General features: G+C 46.7%; 1 long non-coding RNA gene across 1 annotated transcript; it reads right to left on the bottom strand.

Moving 5' to 3' along the window:
* Positions 1–3,222: 3,222 nt before the first annotated feature.
* Positions 3,223–4,982, bottom strand: LOC143655214 (uncharacterized). The gene is made up of 3 exons (XR_013162116.1): positions 4,864–4,982; positions 3,837–3,936; positions 3,223–3,284 (listed from the first exon to the last, which is right to left on the bottom strand). It is a non-coding gene; the product is annotated as an uncharacterized LOC143655214 (long non-coding RNA).
* Between the last annotated feature and the right edge of the window lie 12,091 nt (positions 4,983–17,073).

The following is a 17,073-nucleotide window of genomic DNA, read 5'->3' as shown; positions in this document are numbered from 1 at the left end:
TTCCACACCGGCTCTTTCGGACTCTGCGATAGTCTCCCTTAATAGACAGTGTTTGGGAGATGGAAGACAACACTTCCCCCGAATGAGGAAAAGGGGGAACTCTGGGAATGCTGCCCAGCATTGCCAAGTGGCTAACGCCGTCGGAAATCTACAGTAAAGGATGCTCCCCTCCTCCAAACTCAAATGAACCCATTCCACTTCAGCGGAGACACTTTGGACACCGAATTGTCCTAGGAAGCTTCTCCGCTCTGCTGCCGGACAGGTGACTTCCGCATGGAAGGGCTGAACTCTTGCCATGACCATTTAACCTGCCATCCCCCACCCCAACCCCAGCTAGCACCAGGCTTTGGATCTAGTTTCTCATATACAGGAAATGAATGCGCTTGAGCTAAAAGGGAGAAACCAAGCTTAGCTCCTTAAAGCCCTTTGGACCAAAGCTTGTTTCCCCAGGTAGATGCCTTGGAATTTGATGCTTCACGGGGTTAGTTGGCATCTCATTTAGAATGGCCCATTTTACCCCTCTAAGAAACACTTTTCCGAAGTTAAGGAATAAGCGCGACCCAACACTTAGAGTAGTGTCCCCCACTGCAAATTTCTCCCACTAGACTCATTCACCGAGGGGCCTACTGAGGACCCAAATGGAAAGCAACCTGAAATCCAGCTGCGTTCCTGCCGTCTGCAAGTAGATGTCCTGTAGGTAGATGCAGGGCAAACCCTCCGGGAAGCGATGCTGCTCCCAGGATCCTGGTGGACGGGTCAGTGGTGGCGGTTCCCCTCTCCGGCCAAACTTATGCTGATAGCTGCCACGTGATGGGATGTTCTCTAATCCAATCCAACCAATCCACTCAACTTTGATGTAATCAGCCCCTGGCACAACATACCGGGAATTCCCCGACCCTAGCCAGGCCGGGCATGCCAAGGTTTTTGATACGCCATCACCTGTGGATCCTAACAATATAGATTTTAGGAAAGGAATCCAGAGCGTCTAGAGATGTAAGGACACTCCCTGGATCCTTCTGCACCTTGCCTTTGGATGAGATCAAGTGTCTCATCGCCGCAAATTCCGCCTGAGGACGTCTGTTGCCCAGCCCATTCAGGTTCACACCTGATGGACTGACATCTTCATTTCGCACTGCTGGCCTCCAGAACTTTGAGAGATGCACTGATGTCATCTTAAGCCGCCCAATTTGAGGTGATCCTTTGGTGGCACACTCCCAATACCTACCCCCGACCCCCACCCAAGTTTGACTGGCGCCGGTTATAGGCTGTATTACATGTTAGAGAATGTGAGCCGCAAGTAAAGCAAAGTGTGGCCTTGGCCCGCCAGCCGAGGTGGCCCTCAGGCTTTCCTGCCCCAAAGAGATCTACAGAGTGTGCTGGACCAGCCCTAGCCCCAGGCCCTAACCCCACCCCCACCCCCACCCCCACCCCCACCCCCACCCCCACCCCCATACGATCGAATAAGTATTGAGCTTCTTATCCGAGGAGGACAACAGCCCTCCACATGCCTTAGAGCCCCCCAGCTGATTCCAGGTGATCCCAATGGGAGCCGAACAGAGAAATAATGCAACGCGCGACTTCTCCTGCTTTGCTGTGCATGGAGAGGCATTGGAGTGCCTGCCTATCAGCCTATTTGTTGGGGCAGGGCTGGGTTTTCCCCTGGAGGCTGGGGCCCTCGATACCACTGTGTCACTAATCTCCCCTTTACGCCCAAGGAAAGGGCATCTGAGGAACGGGTTTTAAGACGGCCCCTTATATTGCAAATTCAAAACACCTACACACGGGTCCTAATTGGGAAAACATAAAAACAAATGGAACTTTATTACCGTGGAACGCGATGCGCAATAGCTATTTACAATGACAGTGAACAATCAAAGGCCAAGAGAATCTTGCCCATTTTAGCTGGCACAGAATCACCTTTCCCAGGGGAGGGATGCTAGTAGCCGTAGCTCCCAAAGGGTGAGGCTGTGCCCCCTGTCATGCAAAATTCAGTCAACTGCACAGCAAGTGGCGATCCGTTTCATATCTTCTGGGTGGCAATAGAGTTTCTGCTGCGCTAAGTTGCAAAACACAGTTTCTGCAGCACCTGTTAAGCCACTCCTTCCCACCACCCAATTGAAAGAGGCAGTGTCTGGGTGTCCCCCCACCCCCACCCCAACTAGATCTGGGGTCCCACGAAGTGCTGGGGGAGACACAGTCCCACATCAACCAGAGCTGGGGGAGACACAGCTGCTTCCTGCATCCTTCCCCTCCTCTGTCTCTCGTTCTCTTCCATGTCACATGAGGTCCAGAGGCAGGGTCTTTGACTGCCATGTGGGGTCTCAATCCCAGTCACTGTCCTCAAAGGAGGAAACCAGAAGATCCTCATAGAGGGACGTCACTGGATCCCGTGGGCATTGTGCCTGCACCTGCTCTGAGCCCTGAGGGCTCTGTCTGGGATCTCTACTTTTCTCAGGGGATGGGGAGGCGAGGGAGGAACAGAACTTGGAGCTCCACCACCCATTCCCCAGTCTGGAGAAGACCATTCTGAGGCACTGGGCTGGACTCTGGCTCGATGGTGGAGGGTGGGACGTGGTGCAAGCTCGGACAAAACTCAGTTGAGTTCTGTCCTTTGGGTCGTCGAGGTCTCTGCTTGCCACCTGTACCGGTGTGCTCCTGACCACTTGCCGCCTGTACAGGGGTACCTCTTTGGGTCCAAGTGCAGTTGCACTGGGAAGAGCCTGGGGGATGTGCGCAACCCCCTGATGAGGACTCTGAGTACCCTGCCTCAGTGGCTGGAAGGGGCTGGGTCTCGGTTTCTTGGGGGGATTCTGGCAAGGCTGGGTGGGTCTCTGAGCAGACCTCTTGCCTCGTGCCCGGATGCTGATGCTCGAGTCCTTCTCGGATCTCTCTGTGACAGGCTGTGGGCTGCAATTTGAGTTCACAGCAGGACCCTTGGCTGGTGCCTGGAAGTTGAGGCCATGGCCCTGGCTAGGTCTTTCACGGGCCGGTCGGCGGAGGTGACGGGAGCAAGCAGCAGGCCCCTGTACTGCCAGCTGATCAGTGACCGCGAAGTCCATTCTTAAGTGCTGGGAAGCCGGCTGGGGGGCCGCAGGGCTATCCACTTCCTCTGCTTCATCCCGTCCAGGGGGCCAGAAGACGCTCAGTCCTGGTTTTCGAGTCAGGGACAAGGCAGGGTCCATGGATCTCATGACAGGCCCCTCTGGGGGAGGCGGACACGTGGGTGGAGGGACCGATGGCGGTCCCTTGGAGGTTGCGTGGAGAGGCATCGGCCGGCATGGACGCTGTCGGCAAGACACGAGAGCATACGATAGCCATGTCAGGATTTCCTCTCAATCAAGTGGATTTAAAATCACCCCCATCAAAAGGCACGGAGGATGGATAAGTAAAGCTTATTATCGCCTTCATATGATATTTCTATCGGGCTCGAAAGTGCATCATTTCTTAACATTGCCTCTCATGAAGCGAAGGAAAACACAATCCCTTTTCCTACCCTCTTCTCCACACTCTGCCTGCCTAATGATCTTTGCATCTGAGCATCCGTATCCCCAATTCAAAGATGTGTGGTTTTCCATATAGCGTTCTAGCTTTGGGAAGACACACCAGATTGAACCCCACCTGCCCGTGCATCAGAATGCCCCCGCTAGCGTGTTGTTGTTAACCGCCCACAACTCAAGCCTCACGGGCAAGGCTGGTGTCGCAAAGGCCTCAGATGAACGGGATTCCCATTCTCCGGAATGGACTTTTAGCACACCCTCAACTGAACGGGTATGGGAGTGGAGCAAACCAGGGTACCCTGACGAGGCATTGAGGTGGGAGCCAGGGACGAGACTTACCCCGATGTAGAGAGGCATTTCTCTCCAGTCTTGCTGCTGCTTCCAATGGGTTCACCTGGGAAGTTTTGGCAGTAGAGCATTCCTCTGCTCCTCTTCCTCCCTGCCAAAATAAACAAACAATCAAACAAACAAATAAGTAAATAAATAAATGCTTCAGAAAATAAATACATAAGAAAATAAAAACCCTGCGTGAGGTGGTCTGCTCCCTACACTCTACCCCATTTGGGAAGCAAATCCCTTATCCCGTCCACTTCCAGGTTTGGGCTTGAGTGAGCTATTGAAGACCCTGTCAACGTGGCACAGACCGTTCTTTCTGACACCCGGATGCATCTCCAACGGCTGGCAACCTTCTGAGCTTTGCAACACTTAGCCTAACCTGGACTCGATAGCATTGCTACCTGCTGCCTGCTGCCACTTGTAAGCTTTCAAGATGTGCCCTGTGCCCACCTTTATTGGCTGCGATGAGTAAATGTAGCTCCTGAGGGTAGACCCTGAGATGACCTAGTGATCCTTGCGTATGTCTCTCCGATTTCCCCGCCCATGCCTGAAGATGGATGCACACGCACAGAGGTGGGTGCTCTCCATCTCCTGAATGCTTCAAAGCCCAAAGATGAGTCCCAACCTGTTCGAGAACCCATGAAATATCACTAACATCGCTGCCATTGCTCATGCCAGAAAACACAAAATGGCTGACCTGGAATCTGCCCTCCGCCCTAGCAACAATGGTGACCAATACCAGAAATCTGACCTCCGTCCTACAACATTGGTGACCAATCCCAGAAATCTGCCCTCCACCCTAGCAACAACAGTGACCAATCCCAACCCGACACGTGTCCCTGCATGCTTCCTAGCCTATATAAGCCTGTGCACTTCCTGAATAACGCCTTCCACTCTCCCCTGAGTGTTATCTCCTGAGTCATGTGCTGTGTGCTCTCTGTCTGTGTGACTGACTGAGTATGGCAACTTACCCCCAGCCATCAACTAACCAGCCATCAGCTACCCAACACTAACCCTCCCCATGCCGCACCTCTGTCTCTGTCTGTCCTCTCTGGAAGGCTTGTTCAAGGAAGCAGGGATCTCGAGTTGCAGTGCATTATGTGGATCTTGGTTCTCCTTGTCTTTCTTAGCTGACTGTAAATGCTGGAAGTTGAGGGTCTGAGCCCAGCGCTTCTTGGGGCACCTCGTACTTCTTGCCATGTGCCCTGAGGCCCCACAATCCTTGCACTTTACCTGTGGGCAGAAGAAGGGAAGGGTGAGTCAGCAGAAATTACAGGCAACCTTCAAATTTCACTCGAAGGACAGGCTGGGGGAGCTGAATAATGATTGAGTGGAGAGGACAGGGACAGGTGGCACTTTAGGTGTAAGGCATTTCAAGATCTATGGTTCATGCCAACAGCCAATGTTGGAGAGAGACCCTCACCATGTCTACCTGGTGTGGTTCAAAAGCCAGACCAGGCAAGAATGGGGAGCGGAAAGGGAATTCCAGGCACAGAACTTTCCTATGTTCAAACTCACACTCTTGGAACCCCGGTGTGCAAGGTCAAAGCCTCCACTTACCCTTGCATTCTCCTCCTCTGTTGGAGGAGCCCTCTGCCCCACTGGCCCCTTCTGTCAGTGCCTCATCTTCTGGTCTTCATCTCTTTGGGCTTCAGGTCACAGTTCCACAGATACCCAATGTTGCAATTCCCCTTTCACAAGAATGGAAAGATATATTTCATGTGCATACAGAAAGGAGACCCTCACTTACCCAAATGGCAGAGGGTGGGAGAGGTAACACAGCCTTCGTTCTGCTCTTTCCATGAAGTGGTGGATCCTTCTGAGACATTGACCATCCTCTACCACAATGACTTCCCCTTGTACGTCTATCCTGTGTCAGACAAAACTTTCATCTTACAGATGTTGGACTGAGATTAGCACCCTTCAATACCTGCTATGTCAGACTCTGTGATGGTCTACTTTTATAGACAGTATCAGTAAGAGGAAAGGCAACATTTCTCCCGAGTTTGAAAATATAGGGAACTCTGGGACTGCTACCCATTAACCAAGTGGCTAGCACAGTCAGAAGTCGACAAGAAAGAATGCTCTACTCCACTAAACTCACATTAACACATTCCTCTTGAGAGGAGACCCTTCTGACGATATCATAGGAAACTTCTCTCTGCTGCCAGACTGGTAACTTCCCCACCGAAGGTCTGAACTCTTGCCACGACCGCTTTTCCTTCCTTCCTGCCACCCCGTGCACCCCCACCCCCACCCCCACCCAGCACCGTGCATTTGATATACTTTCTAATATGCATGACATGAATATCCCTGAGCTAAGGAGGCAGAAATCAAGCTTAGATCCCGAAAGCCCTTTGGACCAAACCTTGTTTCCAAGGTAGATGTCTTGGAATTTCAAGCTTCATGGGTTATTTGGCATCGAACTTAGAATGGTCCTTTTGATCCCTCTGAGGAATACTTTGAAAAAGTTAAGGGATCCTCAATCCAACACCTAAAGTAGTGTCTCCACCTCTGTCCCCCATTACGAATTTCTCCCACTGAACTAATTCACCGAGGGTCCTAGCGAAGACCCAAATGCAAACCAACCTGAAATCCAGCTGCGTTCCTGCTGTCTGCAAGTAGATCGCTTGCAGGTAGGTGCAGGGCAAACCCTCGGGGAAGCAATGCTGCTCCCACCATTCTGGTGGACAAGTCAGTGGTGGCGGTTTCCTTCTCCGGCCAACCTTATGCTCACAGCTGTCATGTGATCAGCTGCTCTCTAATCCAATCCAACCAATCCACTCAGCTTTGATGTCATCAGGCCCTGACACATCATACTGGGAATTTCCCTGCCCCAGCCAGGCATTTAAGCATTTTTGGTGCACAAACACCTGTGGATTTTAACAATACAGATTTTAGGAAGGGAATCAAAAACGCCTACAGATAGATGTATACTCCCTGTATTCTTCTGCACCTGGCCTTTGGACTCCAATGTGTGTCCCTGCATGATCTGCCTGAGGGCATCTGTTGCTTAGCTCATTCAGCTTCACACTTGCTTACCGTGTTTTGGGGTTTCCTTCGGTTTCTTTCCTGAAACACTGATCTTTTCCCATGACAGTTCTGTCATTTCCGATATTTCTCTTCCAGCAACGCTGGCGTCTGGGAGGTTTAGGAGCGCATACACTTATTGCTGTGAGAAGAAAGTAGCGAATGGTGGTGCGAGATCATCACCTTGGGGAATGGCTGATGCTGTCTAAGGAGGCCACCATGTCTGTGGCACATGCACTTTTTGATAGTTTTAACAAAGGAGAGTCAAGAAGAGGGCACACTGGACAAAGCTGTGCTTTGAGTATGACAGAGAAGACGTCTGCACGGGAAAAGATGTTCACATGAAGAAGGAAGTAGGGATTGGCCTCGGGCTACTGACAAGCCCAGAAAGGCCTGGGAACCCCAAAAGCAGGCAAAGAAGCGGAGGCCTGTGCTCCTAGAGCCTGCAGAGGAAGCATAGATGGGCTGACACCTTCATTTCATGCTGCTGGCCTCCAGAACCTCAAGAGATACACTGAGGTCCTCTTAAGCCACCCAATGCATGGCTATCCATTGGTGGCATACTTACAAATCCTACACCCACCCCCACCAAAGTTTGACTGATGCCAGTCATCAGCTTTAAATGTTAGAGAATATGGAGAGCAAGCAAAGCAAAGTAACCCTGCACCTGAGGTGGTTCTCTCACTTTCCTGCCTGATAGAGTTCTCCAGAGTGTGGCAGACCATCCCCTGAGGCCCAGACTCTCCCCCACCCCCTAATGCACGTTGAACCTCTGCAGGGCAGATGACAGCTTCCACATGTCTTCAAGCCCACCAGCTGTTTCCAGGGTGAGCTGAAGAGAGAAACAATCCAACGTGTGACTTATCCTGCTTTTGTCTGCATAAAGAAGCATTGGAGCTTCCTGCCTATCCGCCTATTTGATGGAGTGGGGCTGGGTTTTCCCCTTGAGGGTCTGTATATCTAAAAGGCCATGGGGCTCTTGACACACACCAGTGTGTTACCAATCTCCTCTTGACTCCCCAGTATTCATTACTATCTGATGAACAGTTTTTAATTTCACTCCCCATATTTTGAATTCAAAACAGCTGCACACGGGGCCTAATGGGGAAGAAAGAAAACCAAACAAAACTATTACAGTTGAACGCAATGCTCAATAGCTATTTACAATGACAGTGAACACTCAGCGGCCAAGAGAATCTTGCCCATTGTAGCTGGCACAGAATCGCTTTTCTCAGGGCAGAGATGCTAGTAGCTGTAGCTCCCACAGGGTGAGACTGTGCCTCCAGACAAAATTCAATCAACTGCCCAGCAAGTGGCAATCCATTTCATATCTTCTGGTTGGCAATAGAGTTTCTGCTGCGATAAGTTGCAAAACACAGTTTCTGCAGCACCTGTGAAGCCACTACTTCCCATCACCCAATTAAATGAGGCAGTATCTGGGTGTCCCTCCCCTACTTTACCTGGGGTCGCACAGAGTACACATTCATAAGAGCTGGAGTAGACACAGCTGCTCCCTGAATCCATCCCCTCTTCTGCCTCTCAGTCACCTCCAAGTCCCATGAGGTAAGGGGGCAGGGTCTTTCACTGCCATGTGGGGTCTCAACCCCAGTCACTGTCCTCAGAGGAGGAGACCAGAAGATCCTCATAGAGGGACATCAGTGGGTCCTGTGGACGTTGTGCCTGTGCCTGCCCTGAGGCCTGAGGACTCTGCCCAGGATGTCTAGTTTTCCCCGGGGGCTGGGATTGGGGGAGGTTCTAAACCTGGAGCTCCACCACCCATTCTCCAATCTGGTGAAGACCATTCTGAGGCACTGGGCTGGACCTTGGCTCAATGGTGATGAATAGGATGTGGTGCAGACAAAACTCAGGTGAGCACTGTCATTTGGATCCAGGAGGTCTCTGCCTGCCACCTGCATGGGTGTGCTCCTGACCGGTGCCTCTTTGGGTTCAAGCCCAGTTGCACCGGGAGGAGCCAGGAGGGTGTGGGCAACCCCCTGATCATGTCTCTGAGTACCTTGCCTCCGTGGCTGGAAGAGGCTGGGTCTCAGTTTCTTTGGGGGATTCTGGTAAGCCTGGATGGGTTTCTGGGCTGACTTCTTGCCTGGTGCCCAGATGCTGACACTAGAGTCATTCTCCAAACTCTGTGTGGCAGTCTGTGGGCTACAATTTGAGTTCCCATCAGGACGCTTGGCTGGTGCCTGGAGGTTGAAGCAGTGGCTCCAGCTAAGAGTTTCACAGTCCAATTGATGGAGGTCACAGATAAGCTACTGGCCCCTTGTCTGTCAGCTGCTCAGTGACAGCAAGGTGCAGCCTCAAGTGCTGAGAGATCAGCTGGTGGGGATAAGGGATATAAACTTCCTCTGCTTCACCTCATCCAGGATGTGAGAAGATGCTCCGTCCTGGTCTTTGAGTGGGAGACAGGTCAGGGCCCATGGATCTCATGACAGGCCCCTCCAGGGGAAGCCAATATGTGGTAGGAGGGGGAACCGGTGGAGGTTTCTTGTGGGTTTTGTGGGGAGGTATCAACCTGCATGGAGACTGTTGGGAAGACATGAGAGTGCGCGACAGACATATCAGGATCTCCTCTCCATCAGGCAGAATGAAAATCACCCCATCAAAAGGCATGGAGGTCAGAAAGTTAGAGCTTCTTATCACCCTGATATGATTTTTCTGTCGGGTGAGAAAATGCATCGTTTCTTCATAATGCCTCTCATTCAATGAAGCAAAGCACAAGCCCCCTTCCTCCTCTCTTTGACATACTCTGCCTGCCTAATGATTTTTGCATCTCAGCTTCTGCATCTGTGTCCCAAATTCAAAGATGCGTGGTCTTCCACATAGCAGTCTCGCTTCAGGAAGACATACCCGGTTGAACCACACCCACCCGTGCATCAGAATGCCCCTGCCAACATGTTGTTATTAACCACACACAAGCCAAGCCTCACAGGCCAGGGTGGTGTCGGCAAAGTACTCAGAGGAACGGGATTTCCACCCACCAAAGTTGAATTTTAGCAAGTCATCAAATGAACAGGTATGGGAGTGGAGCAAATCAGGGTATCCTGAAGAGACGCTGAGATGGGAACCAGTGAGGAGTTCTGACATACCCTGACACAGTGAAGGGTTTCTGTCCATTTCTCCCAACTTTGTTGCTGCTTCCCCTGGGGTCCCCTGGGACATTTCGACAGGAGAACATTCCTCTGCTCCTCTTCCTCCCTGCAAAACAAGGTGAGGTGGTCTGGCCCCTACTCTCTGCCCTACTTGGGAAGCAAATCCCTTACCTTGTCCCCTTCCATGTTTGGGGTTGAGGGAGCTATTGAAGGCCCTGTCAACATGGCACAGACTCTTCTTCCTGACACTGTGACCCATCCTCAACTGCAGGCAGCCTTGGGGGTTTTGCACACTCAGCCTAACTTGGACTCAATTGCATTGCTGCCTGCTGCCACATGCAGAGATCCCAGATGGGCCCTGTGCCTCCACTCTGGTGGCTGTGAGAAATGAAAGCAGCTCCTGGGTGTAGGCCCTGGGGTAACGTAGAAACCCTTGCCTATATCTCCCCAGTTTCCCCACCCATGCCTGAAGATGGATACGCAGGCACACAGGTGGGCACTCTCCACCTCCTGAATGTTTCAAAGCCCAAGGATGGGTCTCAACCCTCCCCATGCCACACCTCTGTCTCTGTCTGTCCTCTCTGGCAGGCTCGTTCATGGAAGCTGGGGTCTGAAATTGTGGGGCCTTGCATGGATCCCAGTTCTCCTTGTCTTTCTTAGCTGACTGCAAAGGCTGGAGGTTGAGGGTCTGAGCCCAGTGCTTCATGGGGCACCTCGTGCTTCTTACTGTGTGCCCAAAGGCCCCACAGTCCTTGCACTTGACCTGTGGGCAGAGGAACAGGATGGTGAGTCAGCAGAAATCACAGGCAGCCTTCAAATTTCACTCTAAGGACAGGCTGGGGGAGCTGAATACTGATTGGGTGGAGAAGACAGAGACAGGTGGCCCTTGATCTTTTTCCCACACTTCAGGCTATGTCATTCTAACTTTTTCATGTTGGAAGGGGCTGTTGATAATATTTGCAAAGTCCCCTTGGGGGACTGGGGAGAAAGGAGGAAATATTCAACTTCCCCATTTGGAAAATTTCTGATATTCTTGCAAGCAGTGGGGACAAACAAATCAATAAGCTGAGCCCTTGATCTTGGAATTCACCCCTATGAAACTTATTCCTGCAAAGGATAGGCTAAGCCTACTTAATTTTAACCGTAAGAGTCACCCCCCCAGAGAACCTCTTTTGTTGCTCAGATTTGGCCTCTAAGCCAACTTGGCTGGTGAACTCACTGCTCTCCACTTCTACGTGGGGCATGACTCCCAAGGGTGTAAATCTACCTGGCAACATAGGACAGAACTCCTAGGATGACTTGGGACCTGGCATCAAGGGATTGAGAAAACTTTCTTGACTAAAAAGTAGAAGAGAGAAATGAGACAAAATAAAGTTTCAGTGGCTGAGAGATTTCAAAATAGAGTTGAAATGTTCTCCTAGAGGTTATTCTTATGCATTATATAAATATCCCTTTTTAGTTTATGGTGTATTTGGAGTGGCTGGAGGGAACTGTCTGAAACTGTTGAACTGTGTTCCAGTAGTCTTAAGTCTTGAAGATGACTATATAAACATACAACTTTTACAATGTGACTGTGTGATTGTGAAAACTTTGTGTCTGATGCTCTTTTTATCCCAGGATATGGACAGATGAGTAAAACTATGGATAAAAAAAATAATTAAATAATAGGAGGAATAAGCGGTAAAATAAATTGCATAGATGGAAATACTAGTGGTCAATGAGCAAGGGACATGGTACATATGAGCTTTTTCTTTTTTCTTTTTATTTGTTTTCTGGAGTGATGCAAGTGTTCTAAAAAATGATTGTGGTGATGAGTGCACAACGATGTGAAAAATTGTGATCCATGACTGTGTACTGTGGATGGACTAATTTATGAAGATTTGTCAATAAAAATATTTTTAAAAGACTGTGTTATTTAATCTCCATATATTTGGGAGAGTTCTAATTCTTTGATGGCTATTGATTTCCGGCTTCATTCCATCGTGATCAGAGAAAATGGTTTGAATAATTTTAATGTTTTTAAATTTATAAAGACCTGTTTTGTACCCCAGGATATGATCTATCCTGGAGAATGTCCCGTGAAAGCTAGAGAAGAATGTATATCCTGGGGTTTTGGGGTGTAATGACCTATATATATCTGTTAGGTTTAATTCATTTATCAAATTGTTTATCCCAGTCTGTGACTCAAATCTTTAGAAAGAAATGAAAGTGCACAGAAATGATAACTATGTGGGTTAAAAACCACAGACTCTTTGGTTATATTTTTCTTATTTCTTGTCTTCTTTAAAAGACATGAAAGTCTATAAGGCAATTATTACAACAAGAGGATGCACTGACTGAGACGTAGATTGGTAAACAATGGTGTATACGTGTGACTGAACACCGTGCTGCTATAAAAAGGAATGAAGTTCTGAGACATGAAATGATATGAATGAACCTGTGGGACATTTGGTGATGCAAAATAAGCCAAAAGTGAAAGAGTAATTATTGTATGGTCACCTTTACAAAATGCTTGTAAGAAAACAGGGCCTAGATTATAAGCTCTCATAGCAGACACATTTAGTCCAGAGTGGTAATTATTATTTCTGGATTTTGAGAGGATGTTTTACGTATCTATAACCTGGTATTTAGAGATAAGAATGAAGCTGATCAGGTCAGGATTAAGGTAATTCAAAACAGGAATGTAAGGAAGACATTACCTATATTTTAAAACCACATCTACTTCTCAGACCAAAGGAAGAAAAGTTTTTTTTGTCCAGAACCTATATTTTGTGTAACACATAATCTAACTCAACCTATAGCTCATTTGAACAACTGAAACACAGGGAGCCCGGAATAAGAATGAGGGCCTTTAATCCTGCACAGGTTAATGCAATAACTGGATACATCCTAGAATATATTAAGCAGGTAATTTTAAAAAAAGTATTGGCTGGAGTGACAGTCAGTAGAAGCTACAAACAGTAGGAGCAGGCTTGTAAAGACTTGAGGTGTTGGAATGATCAGACCATAAATTTAGTGAATCTAACAAATATGAAAGGTAATCAATAAGGAAGGAGAAACTAGTAGAATTGGCCAGGAAGAAATGAAAAATAACCAAATATACCTTCTAGCAATGAAAATGAAAACAACAACAAAACACTACTCCACACAGATTAGACACAGCTGAAGAGAAAATGAATGAACTGAGAGACAGACCTGGCCTGGAAAAATCACTCAGAAGGCAGCTAAGAGAGGTAAATATGTGGGAAAAATGAAAGTCAGGTTAAAATATTGGCAGGTCAAATAAATTTATTGAGGGTTCCAGAAGGAGAGATGAGAGACAATATGGAAAAGACATGCAAACAAGGAATTGATATGCGGTTGATTGAATATGTGGAATTAAAAAATAAGAGGGAAAACTGAAAATTCTGATACTAAAACATTTTTCTGTTAACTAAAGGGTGCATAAAAAAGAAAAAAGTATTGGCAAAGTCCCTTGAGGGATGGGAGAAAAAAATATGGAATTATTAAACTTTACCATCAGGGAAACCCCTGATACTGTGTCAAACTTAAGGATCACCCAAGTCAATAGGCCAAGCCCTTGATCTTGAGGTTTACTCTTGTGAAGCTTATGTAGGTAGCAGAGAAGCTTAGCTTACCTATAGGTATGTCTAAGAGTTACTTCTGGAGGACCTCTTTTGTTGCTTATATGTGACCTCACTCTCTCTCAGCCCAGCTCAACAAGTGAAATCATTGCCCTCCCCCACTACATAGGACATGACAACCAGGGGTGAAAGTCTCCCTGACCGCGTGGGAGATGACTCCCAAGGATGAGTCCAGCCCTGGCACCGTAGGAGCAACAAATCCATCCTGACCAAAAGGGGGAAAACAAGCGTAACAAATAAAGTATCAGTGGCTGAGAGATTTCAAATAGAGTCGAGAGGCTACTCTGGAGTTCACTCACATAAATTTCCATTAGACATTGCTACCTATCATAACTTGACAAATCCCAACCAAAACCATTCCAGCCAATCCTAAGGAACACCTAAGGCAATATATAAGATTTTACAAAGGTTCCATGCACTAGGGTAACTTTCCAGAAACCTGCAACCTCCGGATGGGTCCCTGGACCAGATAACTCCTGAAACCAAAGGGCCCAGCCTCTCCAGAACATCAGCCAGCTCCATCTCCTACCCCATATTATTGAAAGACCCTTCCAACATGAAAAAGTAAGAATGGCCATAGCCCAAATACCCCTAAAGAGACAGATAGAAAGATCAAAGGTGATGGTGGAGCTATACGGAGAAGGTAAATTGCTATTTCTTTTAGTCTCCAGTATCTTAGAGTAGCTAGAAGTAAAACCTCCAATTGTGGAACTGTAACCCATATCAAACTCTGAAATCTGTTCTACAACTAATTGTTGCAATGTACTTTCAAATTTATTGCTTTTTTGTATATATATATTATTTTTCACAAAAAAGAAAAAAAGTCATTTGTGATATTAAAAAATATTTATTCCTTCTAACTTCATATATTCTGGAGCAGCTAGAAAGAAAAACCTGAGATCATGGCATGGTAGGTATCTCATGACAAACTCTTGGATCTGTCCTGTAACTGTTGAAGAGTGCTTTGAAAACTATTGCTTTTTTCTTTCTTTGTTTTGTATATATGTCATATTAAACAATAGAAAAGTTTTTAAAAATACATTAATTGACCTTTTAAAAATCAAAGAAATCAGAAAGTAGGAAAATTCTCAAACAAAACAAAACAAAATGAAAACCTCACAATGATGGGGTGTATCAAAGATTCACAGGAGTCAACAGAAAGAGTGCCCACTGGCCAAAGATGGAACAATGTAAGCAACAAAAGAAAGAAAGTGGTGTTGGATTATAACCCAAAAAATAAACAAGTGTTCATGAGTCCGTCCTGGCTGTGTTAGTCTGCAAGCTGCTGAATTGCAATGTACCAGAACTGGAATAGCTTTTAAAAAGGACAATTTATTAAATTGCAAGTTTACAGTTCTAAGGCAGTGAAAATGTCCAATTAAGGCAAGGCTATAAAAGTGTGCAAATTAAGGCATCCAGGAAAAGATACCTTGACTCAAGAAAGGCTGATGGATCCAGAACACCTCTGTCAGCTGGAAAGGCACATGGCGAACATGGCAACGTCTGCTAGCTTTCTCTACTGGCTTCTTGTTTCATGAAATTCCCCCCAGGGACATTTTCCTTCTTCATTGCCAAAAGTCTCTGGCTGTGTGAACTCTATTGATTCTAGTGGCTCTTTCCAACTGGTTTCCTGTTAAAAGACTCCAGTAAGCAACCCCGCCTAGAGTGGATGGTGACACAGCTCCATGGAAACCATCTAATCAAAAGTTACCACCCACAATTAGGTGAGTCACATCTCCTTGGAAACAATCAGAAAGATCCCATCCAGAAATACTGAATGAGGATTAAAGGACATGGCTTTTCTGGGGTACATAATAGCTTCAAACTGGCACACTAGTATAAACAAATGATTGAATAATAAATAAACAGAAGAAAAGAGACAAATCTGTCATGCAGGAGAATTTCATATAATTTATATAGATCCTCCCACATCAAGGAGGTAAAGCAACCATTTTCATTCCTTAAGTATGGGCTGCTCAGTGTGACTTCCTTCCAAAGAGTACAGCATGGAAAGGAAAGGAGAAAAGAATAACTTACAGTGGAGAAACCTGGCAAATCCTAACTCAACCAGGGGGCCCAGGTCACATCAACAGTGATAAATCACAGTGATAAAACACACTGTTGGTGGTGTGTACTCTCGAAATGATATGATGAGAAGGACACTTCACCTCTGTGCTCTTCCTCCTCCAAACCCATAACCCCAGTCTACTCATGAAAAAAAATCAGACAAATCCCAAGAGAGGGACATATTACCTGACCAGTACTCCTCAAAACTGTTGAAGTCATCAAAGGCAAGTAAAAGTCTGAGAAACTGTCACAGCTGAGAGGAGCCTATGGAGACATGTTGACTAAAAGTGATACGGTGCCCTCAATGGGATTCTGTAACAGAAAAAGTGTATTAGATAAAAACTAAGGAAATCTGAGTTAAGCATTGTTCTAGTTTGCTAGCTGCCAGAATGCAATATACCTTTTTAAAAGTCGTATTTTAAAAAGGACTTTTAAAAAGGAGAATTTAATAAGTTGCTAGTTTACAGTTCTGTGGCCAAGAAAATGTCCCAATTAAAACAAGGATATAAAAATGTCTAAAGCACCAAGAAGAGGCTACTTTCATTCAAGAAAGGCTGATGGGTTCAGGCACGTGGCAAACAGGGGACAGTCCGCTAGCTTTCTCTCCTGGCTCCTTGTTTCATGAAGTTCCCATGGGAGTGTTCTCTTTCTTCTTCATCTCCAAAGGTCGCTGGCTGGCAGACTCTGGTTCTCTTGGCCTCGTGGCTCTGCTTTTTTCTTCTGTGGCTTTCTCGTGGCTCCAAAAGGTTCCCTCTCCAAAACGTTTCCTCTTTTAAAGGATTACTGGGTGGAGTCACAACTCCATGGAAGCTCAAAAGTTATCACCCAGAATTGGGTGGGTCACATCTCCATGGGAAAATCAAAACGCTCCCAGCCAGCAATATTGAATGAGGATTAAAGGACATGGCTTTCCTGGGGTCCACCACAGATTCAAATCAGCACAAGTACATATCAGTATTGGTTCATTAATTGTGACAAACGTACCATACTAATATAAGAGCTTAATAATAGGGGAAACCGAGTGAGGGGTATATGGGACTCTCTGTACTTTCTATGCAACTTTTCGTAAATCTAAAACTATTCTGAAATTAACTTTTAAAAAAAAAGGAAAAGAGACATGCAAAATACAGTCTCCAATTTTTATTGTTAAACTGAACAGAGAAATTTGTATTTTAATAAACATAATCAAAACAAACACGTGAAAAAGGAAATGATTATAAAATTGAACATATTGTTCATTAAAGGTATATATATATGAACAATTAATATAGAGATTATTAGACTCAATTTTTGTCATTTCACCATTGAAACTACAAAAATTTATGAGAAATAAAAGTTCCCCATATTAACCACCTATAAGGATGTTTTCAACGAACCCTGTGGATATTAATATGT

The sequence above is a fragment of the Tamandua tetradactyla genome, chromosome 14 (genome assembly GCF_023851605.1).
Source record: "Tamandua tetradactyla isolate mTamTet1 chromosome 14, mTamTet1.pri, whole genome shotgun sequence".
Classification (NCBI taxonomy): Eukaryota; Metazoa; Chordata; class Mammalia; order Pilosa; family Myrmecophagidae; genus Tamandua; species Tamandua tetradactyla.
Note: the sequence above shows the minus strand (reverse complement) of the source record. Positions and strands in the feature narration are given on the sequence as shown.